Source organism: Peromyscus leucopus, chromosome 5, assembly GCF_004664715.2.
Source record: "Peromyscus leucopus breed LL Stock chromosome 5, UCI_PerLeu_2.1, whole genome shotgun sequence".
Classification (NCBI taxonomy): domain Eukaryota; kingdom Metazoa; phylum Chordata; class Mammalia; order Rodentia; family Cricetidae; genus Peromyscus; species Peromyscus leucopus.
In genome coordinates, this window is record NC_051067.1 from 56,893,913 (window position 1) to 56,915,259 (window position 21,347).

General features: G+C 45.1%; 1 long non-coding RNA gene across 1 annotated transcript; it reads left to right on the forward strand.

Annotated features, from left to right (window-relative positions):
• The first annotated feature begins 10,362 nt into the window (after positions 1-10,362).
• LOC119088045 lies at positions 10,363-20,954 on the forward strand. Its single transcript, XR_005091614.1, has 2 exons — positions 10,363-10,877; positions 20,555-20,954. It is a non-coding gene; the product is annotated as an uncharacterized LOC119088045 (long non-coding RNA).
• The last annotated feature ends 393 nt before the right edge of the window (positions 20,955-21,347 follow it).

Here is a 21,347-nt window from a genome sequence, read left to right on the forward strand (position 1 = left end):
GATTGTTTGACTCTGGGGATCAAGTGTTCATAGTCTTCCTGGGCAGCAGTTTGTTTGGGAACCTCCTCTTTTCCTTCAGCCCCACTCAGTAGACCATCGTTCAAAGCTCAGTTCCCTGGAGAGTTCCAGGGCTGCAGTACAAAGTTCCTGGAGCTAAAGCCCACCGTCTTCATCCTTCTTCTTCGGTTGCTGTGATAAAAGGCCTTCACAAAAGCAACTTTAGGAAGAAAAGGCTTACTCTGGTCTAAGGATGTATATCGTAGCCCATAGTCTAAGGATATATATTCTAGCCCATAGTCTAAGGATATATATTCTAGCCCATAGACTAAGGATATGGTCTGTCATGCATAAAGCCAAGCTGGTGGGAGTTTGAAGTAGCTGGTCACATTACATCCACAATTAGGAAGCGGAGAGCAACAAATGCTGCTGCTCAGCTCCCTTTCTCCACATGTACAGTTCAGGATCCCGGCTAGGGAATGTGTCGCCCATGGTGGGGTCATCTTTCCACTTAATTCAATCAAGATAGTTTACCCTCAACTGCTGCTGGCATGCCCCAAAGCCCATCTCTCAGGTGATTTGAGATTCTGTTAAGTTGGCAATTAACATTCACCTTCCTTCCTAATGATTGCATCAAGCCAGGCAGGAGCCTTTGCTTTATCAGGGAGTTTCAGAAACATGGTTGCACTTCTGCAATGACATCCAAAAGAAAGGATCCCAGCTATCCTTTTCCATTCCCACAGAGGCTGGAAGATATGTAGAGAGTTGAGGAGAACAGCCTAAAGCAGGCCCATGCTCTGGCTGGTGCTCTGAGGTAATTTCTGAGCAGTGATGTGGGTGCAACAATTCTAACCATTTCCCTCTGTCGCCTTTCCCACCCCACTGTTGTCTACGGTCATGATCAGTGAAAAGACCTGCAATGGTTAATCTCAATTGTTGACCTGATTGAATCTGGGAATCGACTAAGAGGCATGTCACTGGCAGGTCTGTGAGTTCATAGCCAGGACGGATTAACTGAAGGGAGATGACCCTCCCCTAGAGTAGATGGACTCTTCTAGAGGTAACCAAATACGAAGAGGTCCAAGGGGAAAAGCAGTGTTGCTTGCCTGCTCACCTTCCACCCCTGCTAGTTAGTGTAGCAACCTAACTGTGGCTGTCACTTGTGCTGTCATCCTTTGATGATATTGCAACCTATCTTCCTCGGCTTTCCAATATGAACTAAAGACAAGCAACTCTCCAGGAGCCTTCCAGGCCTTCAGTGACAGATTAGGACTGCTGAGGCAACCAGCTTCATGAACTGAGCAGTGACCATGCTTTTGGCCTCCCCAGCATAAAGATGGCCATTGTTGGACTACTCTGCCCTTATTGTACAACCAACCTAATAATCCTCTTTTATTTTATGTAGATGTTTGTTTGTGTATGTATATGTGTACACACACACACACACACACACACACACACACACACACACACACACTCCATCACTTCTGTTTCTCTAGAGAACTCATGCTAATATCAGCCTCTACTTGGTCTATGAGCCTTCATGCCTCCACTCACACAGCAGCCACAGTCATTGCTCTTAAATATCAATCAGGTTACACCATCCCATGCTACAGTCCATGGGTAACTGCCCGTCATCTTCAATGTCCTAACCTAGCGCAATGGTCTGTCACCCCACTCTCCACACCCATCTCTCACCATCTACCCTGGCACACCCTTGGCTTGCCAGCCTGAGTCATGGTTCCTGAGATGTTTCTATGACCCCTGCAGTGTTTCCCAAACCCCACAGCTTGGCTCTGTGGGAGATTCGATGGCAGCTTGTTCAACATTCATCATACTGTGGTGTGACTGCTGGCTTCCTTCCCTGATCACCCCAACTGAACTCAGAGGGTTTGAACTGTGCTCCCATCACTGTGCCTACCACACAGAAAGTACTCAAACCCAGAGGGCAACACTTAGAACATTCCTTCTCAGTTGAGAATGCCTGCCCACAAATGATTTTTTCATTATGCTTGCTTGATACCTTCTTCCTCAAAATAGCAGAGTAATTACAAAGAGCCTCTGCCCTCTACCTCCACCACTGTCTTCAGAATGTCTCTCTACTGGATGTTTTTATAAAAGGGTAAGACTATCCAAAGACAGAATACAAGTTGGCAGTATAAAAGCCACTGTGATGGTAAGCTTTAATCTTCAACATGACACAACCTAGAGTCACCTAGGAAGAGAGTCTCAGTGAAAGATTGTCTACATTGGGTTGGCCTGTGGACATGTCTATGGGGGATTAGTAACTAAGTTAACTGATGGTAGAAGACCTAGCCTACTGTGGGTGGCACCATTCCCTAGACAGGGGTCCCGAACTGTGTAAGAGTGAAAAAAAGCAGGCTGAGCAGTAAGGACATATGCATTTATTCTTTCTACTCTCAAATGTGATGTAACTAGCTACCTTGAATTCCTGCCTTGACTTCCCCACAATGATGGACTACCATAACCTAGAATTATAAATCAAATAAATCCTTTTTTCCCCTTTGTAGTTTTTTTGTCCGAGTATTTTAGAGCAACAACAGACATGAAAATAGAACAGCCACCCTCATGGTCCCATAGACAAACACTGGATCTAGACAAAAGCCAGTATGTGTAGTCGTTTTCTCATTGAACATAAAGAATATCTAATATAGTCACTTAGATTTCCTAAAACTGTACGAACTTTGAAATGTGGAAGATTTTAGTTTAAGCACTGTCTTTACCTCTCTTTTTTCCATTTTGACCATATGTGGTCAAATAGCTATACCTAGTGCACTCCACCCTACTAGAACAAACACCTCCATGGAGTCAAGCACATACTCCACACAGTTCTCTTGGGTGGGCTTCTCCAAGCCCATCATGCACACTTTGACTAGCCATGGTTCCATTGAGCCCCTCAATTTTGCATTTCCCCATCATATCATATTACTATAGCAGCTAGCAGACAAAATAAGAAGTGGTAGAAGATTGCTCAGGAAAGCATGGGGATCTGCGTGCATTCTCCAGCCCACATCTAGTGCCCTCCACACACACTGGAGAAGAGAGATAGAAAATGTAGAAAACACAACTGTTCTGAAAAACATGAGACATTGCTTCTATCATACCTACCCTACAAAGCTGCTGTGTTTCCTGAACATCACAACAAGGATCCAAAAGGAATGCTAGAATCTTTTTTTTCTTTTCTTTTCTTTTTTTTTTTTTTTTTGGTTTTTCGAGACAGGGTTTCTCTGTGTAACTTTGTGCCTTTCCTGGGACTCACTTGGTAGTCCAGGCTGGCCTTGAACTCACAGAGATCCACCTGGCTCTGCCTCCTGAGTGCTGGGATTAAAGGCATGCGCCACCACTGCCTGGCGGAATGCTAGAATCTTAACAGCTTCCTTTTTGTCTTTGCCTTTGGTGATCATTATGACTGGAAAGTTTCTAGAAAGATCTCTATATATACATGATCCTTGAGTTTTTGTTTTGTTTTAGATTATAATGTAATTTTAACATTTCCCTTCCCTTTCCTCCCTCCAACCTTCCCACATACCCCTCCACATTATCTTTCAAAATCATGATCTCTTTTTCATCTATTGTTATTACATGTATATGTACACACACACATATATATATATACATATATATATATATATATATGCTCAGTCTACATAATTTTCCTTGTATGTATGTTTTCAGGGTTGACCATTTGGTATTAGACAACCGATTGGTGTGCTCTTCCCTGGGAAAGACTGTCTCTCCAACTCTCAGCATTCCTTAGTTGCTGTAGTTCTTTGAGTATGATTAAGGCCTCATGGGCTATTCCCTGTCCACTTTGACATGTCTGTTAGTGTCATCTTTTTTTTAGCACCTGCTGATAAAACCTTTGAGGCATATGAAAGTAGTCAGAATCAAAAATGAAGATGCTGAGGAGACAGTACTTGCTTCACAAGCATGAGGACCTGAGTTTCAATCCCCAGCATCCACATAAAAAGTTGAGCATGCCAGCATGCCCCTGAATCCTATTAATAAGGAGGTGGAGACAAGAGGATTATTGGGACTTACTGGTTAGCTAGTCTGGTGGAATCAGTGAGCTCCATTTTAGTGAGAGACCCTGTCTTGAAAATTAAGGGAGACAGTAATGAAGAACACAACCATTATCAAGCTCTGATCTACACACAGACATACTTGCACACATATGAGCACACACACACTCCACACTTGCACACACACTCATGAACATGTGTGAACACACACACTCACAAAGAGAGAGAGAGAGAGAGAGAGAGAGAGAGAGAGAGAGAGAGAGAGAAACAAATGGAGTTGCTTGTGTCAAATCCTAGCAAAGGCCACAGCTACTTTACACAAAGCACAGTCTGTGACATATGTGTCTAGAAACTGCCTGTCTGACCCCAGCCTTGTTCTTGGTCTGGATAGCCAAGGATAATTACATCAGAACCACTCCTTCTGTCCTTTTCAATTGCCTTTAAAGGCTTCCCCAGCACATTGTTGCCCCACACAGGACTCTGTATTTTTGATGAATCTCTCTCCATTTGTTATGTATGTTGATAGACACAGCTTAGTCATTAGAGAACCAAGGGAAGTCCAAGAAGTCACGTTGGTTAACCAGAACATTTGGAAAGTTGTATGCTAGGCATGAAGAACAAACATGTCTCCCAACTGCCACCATCACAGATACCAACCCCAAGCATACATCACACCCTTGTCTGAAAGAAGAATGGTTTGGGATGACTCAAATTCTGAATTTTCTGTTTACAAACTAAAGAGGTTTGAGGAGTCTTCCGGTGGATATGAAATTACTTCCTGTGGACATGGAATGACTTCTCTGAGGTGGCGTGATTCAGGAGGAAGTCAGCTGTTCAGACAGGCTTTCTGAGGCAAGTGCGATGAGACACCTGGGAGGGAACAGGCAAGAAGCCTGGGCATACTTGAGCATGCTAGAGAAGATTGTGAGAATGAAGACAGATGATGGATTCGGACTCAGGCTCCAAAATATAAACCAAGTATAGCATTTGCTTACAGATGATTGGCACCAAGAGGAAACACAGAGACACAGTAGAATGCTCTTGAGGAACCACATCCTTACCATACATTGATATTTAATCATTTCTGAGATGTTTGTCTCAACGATGATGAGCCTTTCTGTGAGAACCATAGGCTCCTGGCTTGGCTACCCATTCAACCCTAATATCCTCTCTTGTTGATCTGAGAGATCCTCTTGTTAAGATGGCACAGGAGACCAGTTGCTGCATGCCAACTGTCCTTTCATGCAGTCAACCTCTTTCCTCCAGCTCCATGCTCATGAGATACTGCACTCTGTCTTCCTACTCCCTCAATTTCCTGGTGGCCTGCATCCATTGGTTTCCTGACACCCCAGCTGGGTACTTCTTATATCTGTTTCTCACTCCTCAGCTCCTCCAGAGAGGAATGAAAAAGGAAGCCAAACCCGGCCAGAAGACTCTCTTTGGTATGGGAATTCAGACGGTTGTCTTACTTGTCTCTCAAGCTTTGGAAGACATAGAGGCCCAGCCAAACCCTCTGCTCATGAGAATCTAGGATGAGAGAGAACCAATGCCCTAGATAACCCATCCTTTATCATCTCTCCAGAAAAGCCACAAAGTCACAAGGTGAAAATGAACATACACACATACATACACACATACACACACAAACACACACACACACACACACACACACACACACACACACACACACACACTGAAACGCAACCTGACAAAATGTGCTGAGGTCCCTCATACATATGTGGGAAACCTACCAACCAGTGTCTCATCCAGCTCCAGGCACCATTTCACTTTAATCACTTTGACAGGCCCAGTAACGAGCTGTCATTTCTGGCTGACAACAAGTCAGTTTATAGGCCAAATGTCTCCAACCTGATCTCCAGGCTCTCAAATACTTACATGGGTTTCTTTTCCTTTGTCAGTCCTCTCTCCTTTCAAATATTCATCTTCAACTAAATTTCCACTTTTCCCCTTAGTCTTTATGTTGACTGGTCATCACCATGACAACCATTTGCATCCCAAACGCCCTCTTTAGCAATGGGCCCACATGCAAGGGCTTGTCCTGATCCTCTATTAGTCAAAGTAATGAGAAGTGGACCCTCCCCTGCAGGCTATCGATGTGTAATCCTGATCTGTTGCTTTGTAGCTATGGCGGCTCTGTAACTACTGGGTTGTGGGTAGGGGGAGAACCCCTCCCTAGGAGGAGGAAATGAATTACCTGCATTTAGAAACATGCGTTTGCCGACGGATGAAACAGGGAAGCAGCTCAAGCAAACAGCCCATAATGTAAGATCAAGACTGTTTTTTATAACTTTCTAGACTATCTATAACACACACAGACACACAGACAGGAGAGATCACACACACACACACACACACACACACACACACACACACACACGTCACCACTGGGTGTGGTAGTACACACTTGTAACGTTAGCACTTGAGAACCTAGAGCAAAAAGCTTGCAAGTTCAACGCCATCCTAAGCTACATAGTAAGAAAGTCTCAAAAAACAAACAAACAAACAAACAACCCCCTCCAAAAAAACAGGAGGTTCTAAAGAGATGATTCAGCGGTTAAGAGCACTTGCTGCTCTTGTGGGTTCTGAGCCAGGCACCCACATGGAGCCTCACAACCACTTCTAATTCTGGGAACTCCAATGCCCTCTTCTGGCCTCCTTGGGCACTGCATGCAAGTAGTGCGCAGACATACATGTAGGCAAAACACTCACTCACCTACAAAAATAAGTAAATCATCTAAAAGGAACAGGAGCATTGAGACAGCTCATCAGACAAAGGTATTTATGCTAAGCCTAACAACCTGAGTTTGATCCCTGGAACCCATAGGGTAGAAGAAAGGACTGGTTGATTTGTGCGTTCATTACACTATAGTGGTTTTAAATAAAAATAAAAATAATGTCGTAAGTTTTTTTTTTCAAAAAACATTTAAAGCAAATGTCTACTTTAAAGGTTTTACCCACACTCATGATTATAAATTACTTTGGCAGGTGACTTGAGCTCAAAAGTAGTGCTGAAAACTGAGTGAAGAAAACAAGCATCGATGAAAATCACCTTACAAATCTAGTTTGTCTTGGAGAAAGCACTTATACTAGGCACATTTGATTCCTAAAGATATCATAATATTGGCAAGCCAAAACAGTATCAGAAGACATTGACTTGAAATTTGTTGGGGTGACTGTCCATGAATATGTTTGTCCAGTGACAAAAGAAGACACAGCCTTCTTCAAAACTTGGATTCCAAACTAATGATTTGTAAATGGTCAGCTAATTTGGTAATATTATTGTTGTTTTCACCACGGTAGACAGGAAAAACTCTGCTTTGCTTTTACAAGTTTTAAAATTGAATGTCATTGTCTATGTTTCATTTCTATATGGCTATGGTTTTGTTTGTTTGCTATTGGTTTTGTTTGTTTGCTATAGGTTGTTCATTTGTTTGTTTGTTTGTTTTGAAATAAGGTCTCTTTCTATAGCCTGAGTTAAGCTGGGAACTCAGTCTGACCTCAAACACACAACAGCCTTTCTGCATTGACCTTCCAAGGGCTAGTATTACAGGTATGAGCTACCACACCCAGCTCAATATGGCCATATTAATGAGAGTGAAAAGAAAGAAAAACTGTATTCTTGGACTTGAAGGTATAGCTCAGTAGGAGAATTCTGACCTTAGATTTAACATACACAGCCCTGGGTTCTATTCCCAACATGAAAAAGAAAAGAAAAAAGAAACCAGCAAGTCATACCAGGACTATGGGGGTTGGAGAAGATAGTTCTCATAAGGGTGAGGTCATTGATCACTCACCAGGTGTAATAAGGTGTGTCTCAAAGGACTGTGAGATCCCCTAATCCTTGGCCTAGATGGTGATTCTGTAGGTGAATACATACATAAAGATTCATCAGACTCTATGGATTGTTACATATTGCTATATTGTGACATATACCTATTTGAAAAAAACAGAATACTATTACTGAAGTCAGCATCAGAGAAGATCTCAGTTTCTCTTGGATTTGACCACAGAAGCATCACAATACCTCCCAAACTGTGGCAAGCAGGAGGCTAATAGGGACTTGGGCAACGAGTCTGTGAAATTTCACCACCTATTTAAGAACCAAGATCCATGAGATGTTCATTTATCTATCCCTGACTTTGCAAATTAAGTCTGTACTTTTTGAATTTTCTACACTTATCCCCCTTTGTTGTCTCTTGGTATTAAATAAGGTACAGTTGATTCTTGTTATTCACAGTTGATTCTTGTTATGTTCTTTAAAGTTGCCAAGAACACTGAATTAGCAAATACTAAGCCATTACTCCTGGGGGAAAATGTAAGCTTAGGTTCTTGTGAGCATCTGGGTACATTTTTACCATCCAGTTAATATATAGCCTTGTTTATACAGAGCTAACTGAATAAATATATTTTTGATTTGTTGACATTGAATTCCATGTACCATAACTCATAACTGAACTAAGATTATATAACTCATGGTTTGGATTTTTTTTCTGCACCACACTTCATAAACTCCTGGGCTTGGAGCTCTTTAGCCCCATATCTGGGGGCCAGTTTTAAACAGTGAAAATGGACAAAAATGGAAAAATGTGACACTGAATAGAGCATGATGAAGAACGTTGTTTACAGTGTGGGAGTTGAAACCAGAAGGCAGAGTGTTGCCATGTTCCACCACAGCTGGGCACATGCATGTCCAGTGACTCAATACTGATACCACTCTGTCCTCGTCTAGGAACAAGTTTGGAAGTGCACTGGTTTTGAGGTTGCAAATAAACTTTAGCAAGCAGGTGAAATGGCAACCCTAGAATGGTGAATACTGAGAATTAGCTGTATGTTGAAATTTTCAGCTTAGCTGTAGAGAGGGGGAACCAAGTGAGAGGGTTGTTATCTGTGTCAGCGGTTATCAAATGTTGGTACATACAGAATCTTCTGGAAAACCTGAAAAACCCTCATGGCCCGAACTTTCCTCTAGAGCAAATAAAATAAGAATCTCTGGAGTAGAAGCCAGGCATCTGTGGGTCATTGTCATCATCGCTGCTGTCGTTTAAAGTTCCCAGTGGTTGATATGACAATCCACAGTGCTGAGAGTCAATGGCTTTGACCAACAACCAGATGAATGCGGTCCATCCTGGGGGTCAGGATGCTGTCCACAGCATTGATTAGAAGGAGAGCACCCCACAGGATCGTTAAACCCCCAGCTGTGTTAGTGACCAGTTCTTTGCAGCAATACTGGTTGCTTCAGGGACACTATGAGCCAGCAATGTGGGCGTGGCTCATCAACGTCTTCTAGCTCAGTATCTGTGGCAACGTTAAAAAAGAAAAATCCAGGTGACTACGTTACTAACTTACGCTTTGGCTGTGGCAAAATACCTGACCAAAAATCAAACATAAAGGGAGAAGAGTTTACTTCAGTTTACAGTTGGAAGTACAGTCCATCATTCAGGGGAAGGCATAGTTCCAAGAACAGGAGGTGGCTGGTCACATGGCATCCACAGTCACGAAGCAGAGAGAGACAAACAGTGCGCTCAATTCACTTTTTCCTTTGTATTTAATCCAGGACCCATGCCCATTGAATGGTACTAACCTCAACTAACTTAATCTAGAAAATCTCTCACAGGCATGGCCAGAAGCTAACCCAATCGAGACAATCCCTCACAGCCATGTTCTAGGTGATTCTAGATGCTATCAAGTTGACAATCAATACTAACCATCAAAGTGACAAATAGAACAATAGTCCTAGCTGGAGACTCAACCATGAGGGTCTAAGTTCACCTCAATCATTACTGACAGTGTGCAGTTCCTTGTTGGCCATGCAATCCAGAACCCCAGCTCCTCACTGGCTATTACCCAAAAGCTGACCTCAGTTCTTTTCCATATGGGACATTTTTGGGGCAGCCTATAACATGGCAATTGACTTTTATTAATGTGACCAATTGAGAAAGCAAGAGCAAATGGCCATGAGTCATGGAGTCATTTGTTATGTAGTAGGTGACTACTACACATGTCCCTCATGACCCTGTACAATCTGTCCTTTTATTTTCATTACTTCTAGAATGTTCTTTTCTCCATTGTCTCCTTCTCATCCCTCCCCCAACCCACATACTCCAGCCACATAAGCTTCTTTACTGTTTGTACTAAATGCTTTATTACATTGGTTTGGGGGTGAGTGATCCACTTCTGATGTATAATCTTCCTATCCCTTTTGCTAGATTCTGTTCATCAGAGTCATGTCTCTAGGCCCAGCCCACCCTCCAAGGAGAGGAATTGCCCTATGCTGATATGAACATAGACAAAATATCGGGCCATTGAGAGGGCAGAGAGAGAGAGAGAGGAAGAAAGAGAGAGAGAGGCTGAGTATCAAGCCCAGGCCTTGCATATGATAGCACAGTACTCTACCACAAAGCTACATCCATGGCCCTTGTTTGTTTTGCTTTGTTTTTTGTTTATTTGTTTGTTTTAATATAGCTTTCATATAATAATATATCAAGGACTAAGTATAGATCTTTCATATTAAATAAAAGTTCATGAATTTCTAGGCACAAGGAATATGAGGTAAATATCCAAACACGGGCATGTTCTTGGTTCAACTCTAGAGTTGCATTGAGTGTCCTGGCGGCAGCTTTCTCTCAGAGAACAACATGGAAGCTGCTTCCATTAGAAGTCATTGAAAACGGGTGAGTCCTACTCAGTGTGAAAGATTCTGTGACATGAGAACAGGAAAGAAGAACTCTGGAGCCCTCTCAGAAGCTACCACCACACCATGGACTTTATTCAGAATGGGCTGAGTGGAGCACCATCAGTGGACTCTGAGCAGGAGCGGTATGTTCTGATTTACTATCTTTTGTTGAATTGTTGTTTTGCTTTTGTTTTTTGAGAGAGAGAGAAGGAAAAAGAAGAGGGGGGAGGAAAAGAGAGAGAGAGGGTGGATGGGTGCAGGTGAGCTCACCCATAAAGTGCATATGGACAGCAGAGGTTAATGTCCAGATGTCATCTTCAATAACTTTTCCACCTGATTATTATTTTTTTGACAGAACTCTCACTGAACTCGGAGCTCACCATTGACACTAAACTGGCCAGCCAATATGCCCCAGGATCCTCCTGTTTCCATACCCACAGCACTGGTGTGACAAGCACACTTTGTCACACCTAGTTTTTACATGGGCGATGGGTTTTAAACTCAAGCTCTTATGCTCAAACCACCAGCACTTTAGCCACTGAACCATCTTCACAGATCCTAACTTATGATGTAAGAGGATCACCTGGGCTGCCATGAAAAGAAGGGACAAATGTGGAGGCAGAGGGATCCATTGGGAGGCTAGGCTGGTGGCTCACACAAGCATGGTGGAGATGGAAACAGGTGGTCAGATTCAGAATGTATTCTGAAGGTAAAGGGCTTTGTTCTAAGAGTTGACGGTAGATAAGAAGGCTAAGAGGTGTAAAATTTCTACCCAGAGCAGCTAGAAGATAGACTTGCAAATTCCCCTGAAACCTAATGGGAGAGCAGATCTCTCAGAATGGCCTCAAATTTGAGTCCAGTGTGGTAGCTGTCAGGTCCAAATGAAACCCCAACTCCCCAAACTCCAAAAGGCAGTCCAATGAGCTCAACCTGGACTCTAGGAGGATTTCCAGCAGTTAGATAAAAACCAGCATTCCTCAGGAACTTGTCAGACTAGATCCCATCTAATAAATGGAATCATTTCCCTTATCTCTGGCAGAAGTGACATATGGCTACCTGTAGTGCCTATTAGCATATCAAAGCTCATGCTGACCTCCAGGCTCCCTCAGTCTCACAAGTACCTGTCACACATGTCAAAGTCCATGCTAGCATTCTAGCCCTTCACACTGCCTCCCATACACACCATAAGCTTGCTGTAGCTTCCCAGCTCCCCTTGCCGCAGCTATTCATCCTCCTTATAACCCTGCTATTCTGGCTGTGCGCTCTCTCTCTCTCTCTCTCTCTCTCTCTCTCTCTCTCTCTCTCTCTCTCTCTCTCTGTGTGTGTGTGTGTGTGTGTGTCCCCGTCTCTCTGTCTCTCTCCGCCTCTGTTTCTGTTTCTTTGTCTCTCTCTGTGTGTCTCTCTCTGTGTTTCTGTCTCTCTCTGTGTGTCTCTCTCTGTGTCTCTCTCTCTCTGTCTCTCTCTCTCTCTCGCTCTGTGTGTCTGTGTGTGTCCGTCTCTCTGTCTCTCTGTCTCTGTTTCTTTGTCTCTCTCTGTGTGTCTGTCTCTGTTTCTGTCTCTCTCTGTCTCTCTCTGTGTCTCTCTCCCTCTCTGCTCCTGCTTCTCTCACTATTTTCTCTATTCTCTATCCCCCCCACACACTATTCTCCCGTCTCTTGCAGTTATCCCTGGCCATGCCAGTCCGCTAGCCATGTCCAGTCTACTTCTTTCCCTCTCTGTGCTCTGAACTCTTCCAGATGCCTCTGGCTGTTCTCTCTCTCTTATTTCTACAATAAAAACCTTCCCCCTTAATCATACCATGGAGCAGTCATGTCATCAGTTTATACCGTAGATCTGATGTACTTAATTGTCTTTGGATTCAGGTGGGATTATAAAGAAAAGCCCACATTTCCTTGTTCTGTCTCCCTCTCCTCAAGCAGACCCTCAGCCCCTACAAGATGCAGCCCATCCCACCACTGCTGAGACTCTCAGAGGGTTCCTAGGGAAGTGTTGAGATGAACTCTAACCAAGTTTAAACAGAAAAGCTCCCAGGGTGTGAAAAATGGATAGTTCAGAACTAGGACTGTATTCAGTTGGTAGAGTGTTTGCCTAGAATGGGACTCCCTGAGGCTTGATCCCCATCACCATACAAACCCAGCATGGTGGCACATGCCTATAATCTAAACATTCAGGAGGAGTGGGGCAGAAGGATCAGGAGTTCAAGGTCATCCTCAGCTACACAGCAAGTTTGAGGCCAGTCTGAGCTACATATGAAGCTGTGGAGAGACAGATAGACAGAGACAGAAACAGAAACAGAGATCGAGAGAGAGGACTAGGGAGGAAGGGAGGAGAAACTGTAATAAAGCAAAAAGTAAGAAAGGAAGAGGCTAAAGACAGAACAAAGGGCGAAAGCCCTCATGGTGGTGGTTGGACTCTCCCCCAGCCCTCCTCACACCAGCTTCCCTGAGTCTCTGGCAAGAGCTCTCTGGAAGTGCAGGCCCATGCTTACTCCTGCCTGGGCCTGTCTCTCCTGGCCACTTAGGGCTGCAGCAAAGGCAAGATAAGAAGAACCATTACCCTCTTCATTTATTCTTGCAATCAAGTGTGAAGAAAACAAGAAAGGACTTAATCTTGGTTGTGCAGAGGAGGAAATGGAAGCCCTGAGGGGTCAAATGATTTGCTCAGGCCACTCAGCAAGTGAGTGGCTGCTGCCAGAACCTGGCCCGGGTCCCAGGCTTGTGGCCTCAGTCCCTGGCTTGTGACCTCAAGAGCAAATGTGTTTTTCACCACAGAGCCCTGTGTTCTGAGCGCCACAACCTGACCACCAGTACAAACGGTCCCAAATCCTTGTAATTCCACATTCTTAGAACAACAATCTGCTCCTAACAGTGGCTGACGTTTCTTGAGCCTTGAGTACACATGGGTCCTTTTCTGAGCATTTTATATTTATTATCTTGTTTCACCCAGGTAACAATCTTGAGTAAGGAAACATGTGAAGGTTGAGAGCTTTACACACACACACACACACACACACACACACACACACACACACAACGCCTGCATTCAAATTCAGGTTAGGGCTGGGTGTGGGATTCTGTTGGTAGAGTGCCTGCCTAACATGTAGAAAGCTGTGTTTTTGATCCCCAGTACTGCGTAAACGGGGTCTGGTGGCACATCCTGTAGTCCTAGCACTCAGATGGTCAAGACAGAATGACCAGAAACTCAAGGACATCCTTGGTACATACAGAACCCCAGGCCACCCTAGATACCTGGTCTTTAAAAAAAAAAAAAAATGTTTTCACCAGAGAAGTGCAGCCATACAAGGCAGATACACTTCAGGATCCCAGAATATGGCCTGTCTTCTATAGTACTGGGTTCAAGCCTGGACTGTTACAGGGATCTCCAGAGAAGCCCTCAATAAAACAGACTTCCAGGCCTCTTTCTGAACCTTCATTAAAACGTGAGCAGAAGCAGGTGTTTTTAAGAGACCCACATATAAATCTAAAGATGAGTCAAGTGTGGAATCTCAGCCAAGAGCCCAGGGCAGGAGGGGGTGCTGGAGAGGAAAGAGCGTATGGAGAACAGAGCACTGATTAGGAACCACAATGAGAAGAAATGTTCCAAGGAGAGCCGTGGCACATGGGAGGTCAAGCTTTACAGGATAAGGGCACAGTGTCCCGTTGGGGGAGGCCGTTCCCTGCCATGAACACAGAGGGCCAAGGGAAGAGAGGCCACATTGTTCCAACAGCAAGCTGAGACCTGGCATGCCCAGTGCCAGGTCACCTGGTAGCACCACACAGCTGGCTGGCCTTGGAGGAAAGGGTGGGTCCCCACTTTGAAGCCATCGGAGCATGCTTCCTCCCACCACCACTGCGTGCCCTGGACAGGCCACAGGGACACAAGACAGTCTGGCTTACCTCAATGTGTGTATCACACACACAGCAGAGCCAAGAGCACAGCCTGGGCCTGTGTGAGGACTTTTAGGGTCTGCTCACAGCAGGGTGCAGAATCCACTTGTCACAAGAAGCCCTGGAGAGCCACGTTACAAGCACATCAACACATCAGAGCTTTGTGCGCTGATTCCGTATCCCTGACCTTGCCAACTGCCTTGCTTCTTACTGACCACTCAGAGACAGGTCGCTGCCTTACTTTTTTATTTTTATTTTTTCCTGTGCTAAGGATCGAACCCAGGAAACTTGCACATGATAGATAAACACCCTATCATTGCCCTATACCCCAAGATCTTTTTTGTTTGTTTGTTTACTTGTTTGTTCAATTTTTAAGACAGTGTCTCCCTAGCCTTAAACTTAGGATTCTCCTCTATCAGCCTCTTCAGTAGCTAAAATTATAAGCCTGTAGTAGTACTGGGCCCAGCAGCTGACCTTACTTTTCATAGGACCCATGCCTAACATCGAGTCTGGATCACAAGAAGTATGTGATAAGTATTTATCTGAGCTGAATTTTCCTTTTCACATGACTTCATGGTCCATCTATCTCTATCATTGCACATTCATATCAGTTGAGGGTTTGGCTAAAAGAAATTCTAAAGTCTCTTCAATAACCTGCACACAGAAACTGGAAAAATGGCTCAGCTAGTAAATCACTTGCCTCCTAAGCACGAGGACCCAAGTTCAGATCCCCAGTGCCCATATAAAAAAGCCGAGGATGCAAGGATTAAGTGCACTTGCAGAGAGAGAACTTGGCTTCCCACCTAGTGCCTCACAATTGCCTGGAGCTCCAGCTCTACAGGATCTAACACACTCATCTGGCTTCAACAGGCAACTCCATGCACACGGTACAAACACATTCACTTAGTTGCATACATATATGTAAGATGTTTATCTAGGTATGTATGTAGATGTTTTTGCTTGAAAGTATGCCTATGCACCATGTGTGAAGTCCAGAAGAGGGCATCAGATTCCCCTGGAACTGGAGTTACCGACTATTGTTAGTGACCATGTGGGTGCTGGGAATTGAACCTGGATTCTTTGGAAGAGCAGCCAATGCTCTTAACTGCTAAGCCCTTTCTCTAGCACCCATAAATAAATCTTAAAAAAATAAAAGTTAGGCACAGCGACATGCACCTATAATTTGTACTGCTGGGAACATGAAAATAGGAAGATCCCTAGAGCTCACTGGCCAACCAATCTAGCCAAATTAGTGAGCAAAACAACCAGTACGAGACCCAATCTCAAAAAAGAAGGCTGAGAAAGTGATCAAGAAAAACTCCAGTGTCAACCTCTGGTTTCTATAAGCACACACACATACACACACACACACACACACACACACACACACACACACACACACACACACCACTAATGTGCATGCTGGAAGAATTTAGGATTTCCTTGATTGGTTGGTATAGAATGAACATCTAGCTCCTTTCATTTATGTGAGTGTTGGTTTGGTGTGTGTATCCAGGTGGACTTAACTGCCACCTTTAGTACAAGCTACTCTACCATGATACCCGTAGCCTTCCACCTCCACCTTCCCTTCCACTTCTGCTCTAAATGTAAACGTGTCTGAAGATGTGCAGTTGTGCTTGCCTCTGTCCAACCCTGAAAGAGCTCATTAGGCATCCTAGTTCTACCAGCCAGGTAATCTCTGACAAAATACTAAACCTGAATTCAAATTAACTGTTAAATAGACAAAAAAAGAAAAAAGAAAAGAAACACACACACACACACACACACACACACACATCTCGCAGAACAATTACAAAGACTAAGGTTCCCAAATAAAGCACATGATATACAGTTGCTAGTACACACCAGCAACTATTATTATAGTGTCTGTTTAGGGACAGCTCAGCTCTGGGACACTGGTGTCAAGTTTATGGTCTCCCAGTATCGGAGAACCCTTGATTGTCTTAGGCCTATGAACAGAGAGAAGGGCTGAAGTGCAGGAACAGAGCTCAGAGACACAACAGGTATAAAGGATGTTTATAGAATTCAACCCCTTGTCAATGAAGCTCTACTCAGTCATAATGACACTGTTGCATTTTTGTTCGTGAATCAGCACACACGTGTGCGACATGCTTTGTTCATGAGTATAAGCAGCATGTCTTTTGGGTGTGGATGGAAGCATTCCAAGCTTGGAAAGATCTGACCAGGCCCAGTGCCAGGCCCCCAGTGCAAAAACATGAGTCCCGTGTTTCTCAGTCACAACCTCTGTTCTCAGGACACAGAGGGAGGCAGATTGCTGCCACTCCTCTGGTGGTAGAGTTGGACAGAAGGATTCTGGGAAGTAGACGCAGCCCATAAATACCTATTAAATGCCTATCATATACAATGTAGCAGAATGACATTCTTGAGTGAATAAAAATCAAATTTATTGATACTTTTTTATTATTTGAGTAAGTGAATATTTAATACCAGCTCAATTTGACTTTTGCAAAGACAGGAAAGGGGGCCTTTGGCCGGGCAGTGGTGTCGCATGCCTTTAATCCCAGCACTCAGGAGGCAAAGCCAAGCAGATCTCTGTAAGTTCGAGGCCAGCCTGGTCTACAGAGCAAGATCCGGGACAGGCACCAAAACTACACAGAGAAACCCTGTCTTGAAAAAACCAAAAAAAAAGGGGGGTGGGGTGGTGCCTTTTACTGGGATACCAGTTCTCAAAGCCCCATAGCATCTAGCTATGACCAGAGCACTATTCCCAGACAGCTACAACATGCCCGCCACACTTGATTCCATACCTTAAGTCCATCCAAGACCTATTTATAGGGAAACTCAGGAGAGTGAGAGAGAGAGAAATAGGGGGTGGGGGAAGGTCTTGCCGATGAGCCAGGCATGGTAGTGCAGGCCCGAAATCTCTGCATTTGAGAGGCTGAGACAAGGGAATCATGAGCTTAAGACCAACTTAGGCTACATAGCGAGTTACAGGCCAGCCTGAGCTACATAGTAAGATCCTGTCTTACTCAACAATACACAAGAAAGTCTTGCACTTGGAAAGTTGCTGCCTGAACAGTCAATTCAGACAGGGATCGGGAGGTAATGAATATGGACCCTGAGAGAGGATCCCACTGGTGGGTCTTTCTTTTGCTTTACATTGCAGACTTATGAGGACCAACAAGAAGACTGTGCCATATGATAAATGCTGTCTGTCCTTTTACACAGTTAAGGGTTTGGGTGGCTTTATTCCTGGTAATATCGAAGATTCCAAACTCCTTCCCCTGAGCCGCTCTTACACTTCCTGACTTTACCAAGGGAGCGGGTTCCTCCACCTGCATCCAGCCCAGCAGGCTGCATGAGCTGGATACCCATTAGAGTCAGGGAGGAAAACCTGACAGCAAGGACCTTAGTGTGCCACAGTCAAGGTTTCCAGTGTCTTCAGGCATTCCAGGTTGCTCCAGCTCTACACATACCAGAGCTGAGGGGATGTTCTCCTCAGAGTTCTGTCAGCAGACTCTTTTCTGCTTCTGCCATTGCCCGTTCTGGAGTCAAGTCCCAGCATGTATGCAGACAGCTTTCCAGGTTAGGCTAGGTCAGACTCAAAGCCACAGTTCCTCAGAGCCCCGATGTTAGACAGAGTCCCTCTTTGCTTCTTTGTTGATTGACGCCCCTGGGCTAGGACACATTTTCCCTAATTCCATTCATCCCCTCTTAGGACAAGCCCCAAAATGCTTCCTTATGTCTCTCCTTGGAACATGCTCAGGAAGCATTTACACGAGTGGCTTTTGATGCCCGAAAAGCGTCTGGAGCTGATTAGTGTTGTTGTGCCTGCCTGCGTTACAGCATAAGGAATCTAAAGTTCAGAGAGATTAAATACATTGCCAAGGACAAACACAATGACAGGCCACTGAGTCATTCAGTCTGCCCCATAAAAGTTATTTAAACCACATAGAACCCAGACCCTGACAGAAATTAAACACAAGAGAAACCATGCAACATTGCCAGAAAAGTGTAGCTAAGAAATACAGAGACTTACAGCTCAGACCAAGCCTTTTTTATGAGTAGAAATATTCTCTCCATTTGAGACGTTTATGCTGTTTGGTTGGGATTTTCTAGAATGAGTGTAACAATTGAACCAACAGGGAAAGAGGGACTTGTAGACCAGTAGACACGTAGAAGTATCCATCGGTGAGGTCGGCTCTGTCTAGCTAGAAAGATGGAGAAACTGGGGCATTTGATAGCTCTTCCATAGAAGAGCTGATGCATGACAACAAAGGACTCCGTCAGTACAATGCTTGCTTTATAAGCACAAGGACCTGAGTTAAATCCCCAGAACTGAAAGCTGGGTGTGGTCGCACACATGTGTAGTTCCAGGGCTGGGGAAGTAGGGATGGGCAGATCCCTAGGACTTAAAGGCCAGTCAGCCTAGTAACCTACTTGGTGAGCTCAAGCCAGTGAGAAAGTCTGTATCCCAAACAAGAGAGAGGGGGTAGGAGGAGAAGGAGGAGGCAGTGCCTGGGGAATGACAGCCAAAATGCTCTCTGGCCTCCACATGTGCATACATGTACATGCATACACATGAACACTCAGGCACAAACACATAAATACACACACACACACACACACACAAATAAATATTGAAATCTCTCCATGTGCTAAGATCTGAGTCCAGAGCATTGAATGCACTGTCTCAAAAGATCTTTACAAGAGCTCTAACGCATGGACATTGTTGTTGGAGGCCCTGGTGCCTCTGTTGACCCACCCACTAGTGCCGATTGCATTGTTCGCCACAGCAAATCCAGCCTCCATCACACCTGGGACCCCATCACTAGTGAAGATGCTCACTCTGCGGGTGTCACTGCATTTAGGAACAGCACCCCAACTCTATGCCCCTTAGTGCTTCCCACACAGCACACTTGAAGAGTGGTCACCGTCCTCCAGACCCGAGGTCAATCTACAGAGTCTGGGGACAACACTTAGCTGTTTCCCACTAAGGAGACATCACAGGGCCTCCTTGGACCTGACACACTTACAAGGCATTCAACAATCTGAGGGGAAGACGTTCCCAGACTGCCCACACCTGCTGCATAGCCAGACAGCAGGGAAGAATGAGGCCGTGGGAAACTGGGTGACCTTCCCACTAACTTGACCTCACTCCAAGGGCCAGAAGGTATAACCATCTCCGTACCACCGGTCAGTCTCAGCGTAAAGGCTCAAGGAGAAGGCCAGGAAACAGTGGGGTGCAGAGGTCACTGCAGGGCACACCCACCTAGATGGGAGTCAGAACCCAGCTACCTCTGACCCTTGTCAGAACAGCAGTCATAGCAACACCGTGCAGAACGTGTGGGACAAGCCCTGCGCGTCTAGTAACACGTTCCATCCTCACAGCCACTTGTGTGGCCTCGTGTCACAGATGAGAAACTAATGTGACCGTCTGGATCATAAATGTCCCCAAAGGCCAGTCTCCAGTGCTGTTCAGAAACAGTGACACCCTTAAAAGACAGGGCCTCATGGGAGGAAGTTAAGTCATTGGGGGAATGCCTTTGAACAAAGCCTTGGAGCCCAACCCCTCCTCTCCCTCCCTCCACCACCACCTCCACCACCACCACCCCGCTACCCTGCTACCATAAACATCTTTGCCCCACAAAGTACTCTCCGCCATGATCCCAAGAGCTCGATGGCCAGCTAACCTACACAAAATGGCAAGCGTCTGCTTCAGTGGGAGACTCCGCCTCAAGGCAGTAAGGAGAAGAGCAGTAGAGGAAAAGGCAGCCAGCTCCAGCTCCCACATGTGCACGCCCAGAGGAGCACAACCCACACACTCCCTTGCACGTACTGTGATGTCCTCCCCACCACACAGGCCCAAAGCATTCAGGGACTGGAGCCATGATCCAAAATGGATCTTCCCTCCTTATACCATAGTTGATTATCTTATTATTTTGTTACAGTAAACAGAAGATGATAACACATGAGTCACAGCGAGGGTGACCTTCCTGGGGTGACGTCAGCTAGCTGGCCCTTCTTCTCACCGTGCCTCCGCTCTGGCGTGCTCCTGGAAATATTCAGTCTTCCCAGTACCTAGTTAATGATTAAAGCACATTCCACAAGATCCAAAGGGCACAGAAAGATGTGCCCAGTCGCTGGATCACCAGGCACTTGCTATTTTATGGACAGTCATAAATGATAAGAGGGCACAGGGTTCTGGACTCCAAAAGGCAACTCTGAAGACACACAGTCAACCCATATGGACATTCCCTCCTCAAATCCAAGCTTCTTTTGCATGTGAGAGCCCCTGTGAAACTTCTAAACACTGCTCACACATGCAGGACCAATGATGCTCTCCTCCATGACCACTTCTCCAGAAAGCTCCTCCCTTGGCCTACACTTCCGTCACTTCCGTCTAAAGAGCCTCCTCTGACCCCTCCCACACAGACATAATTGGGCCACGGTGAGAATGTGTCTTGACTCAAATCTAGTTTACTAACTATGGAACAGTAGGTGAAGTGCTTCAGTGCTCCGTGCCTCAGTGTCCCCTCAGAGTGTGAGTAAAATAGACCACAGCCCAACATGACTGCTCCTGCTCTGGTCTGGGTGGCCCCTGACCTTAATTTAGCACAGCAATGGTCAAGATATCAAGAGGGCAGAGCCAGGTCATCTGTGTCCCCAGCACCCGTACAGAGTAGGTGCTCTGTGAGTGGTGTCTCTTTGGTGGAGAGATTACTCTTGATGACTCATACTGAG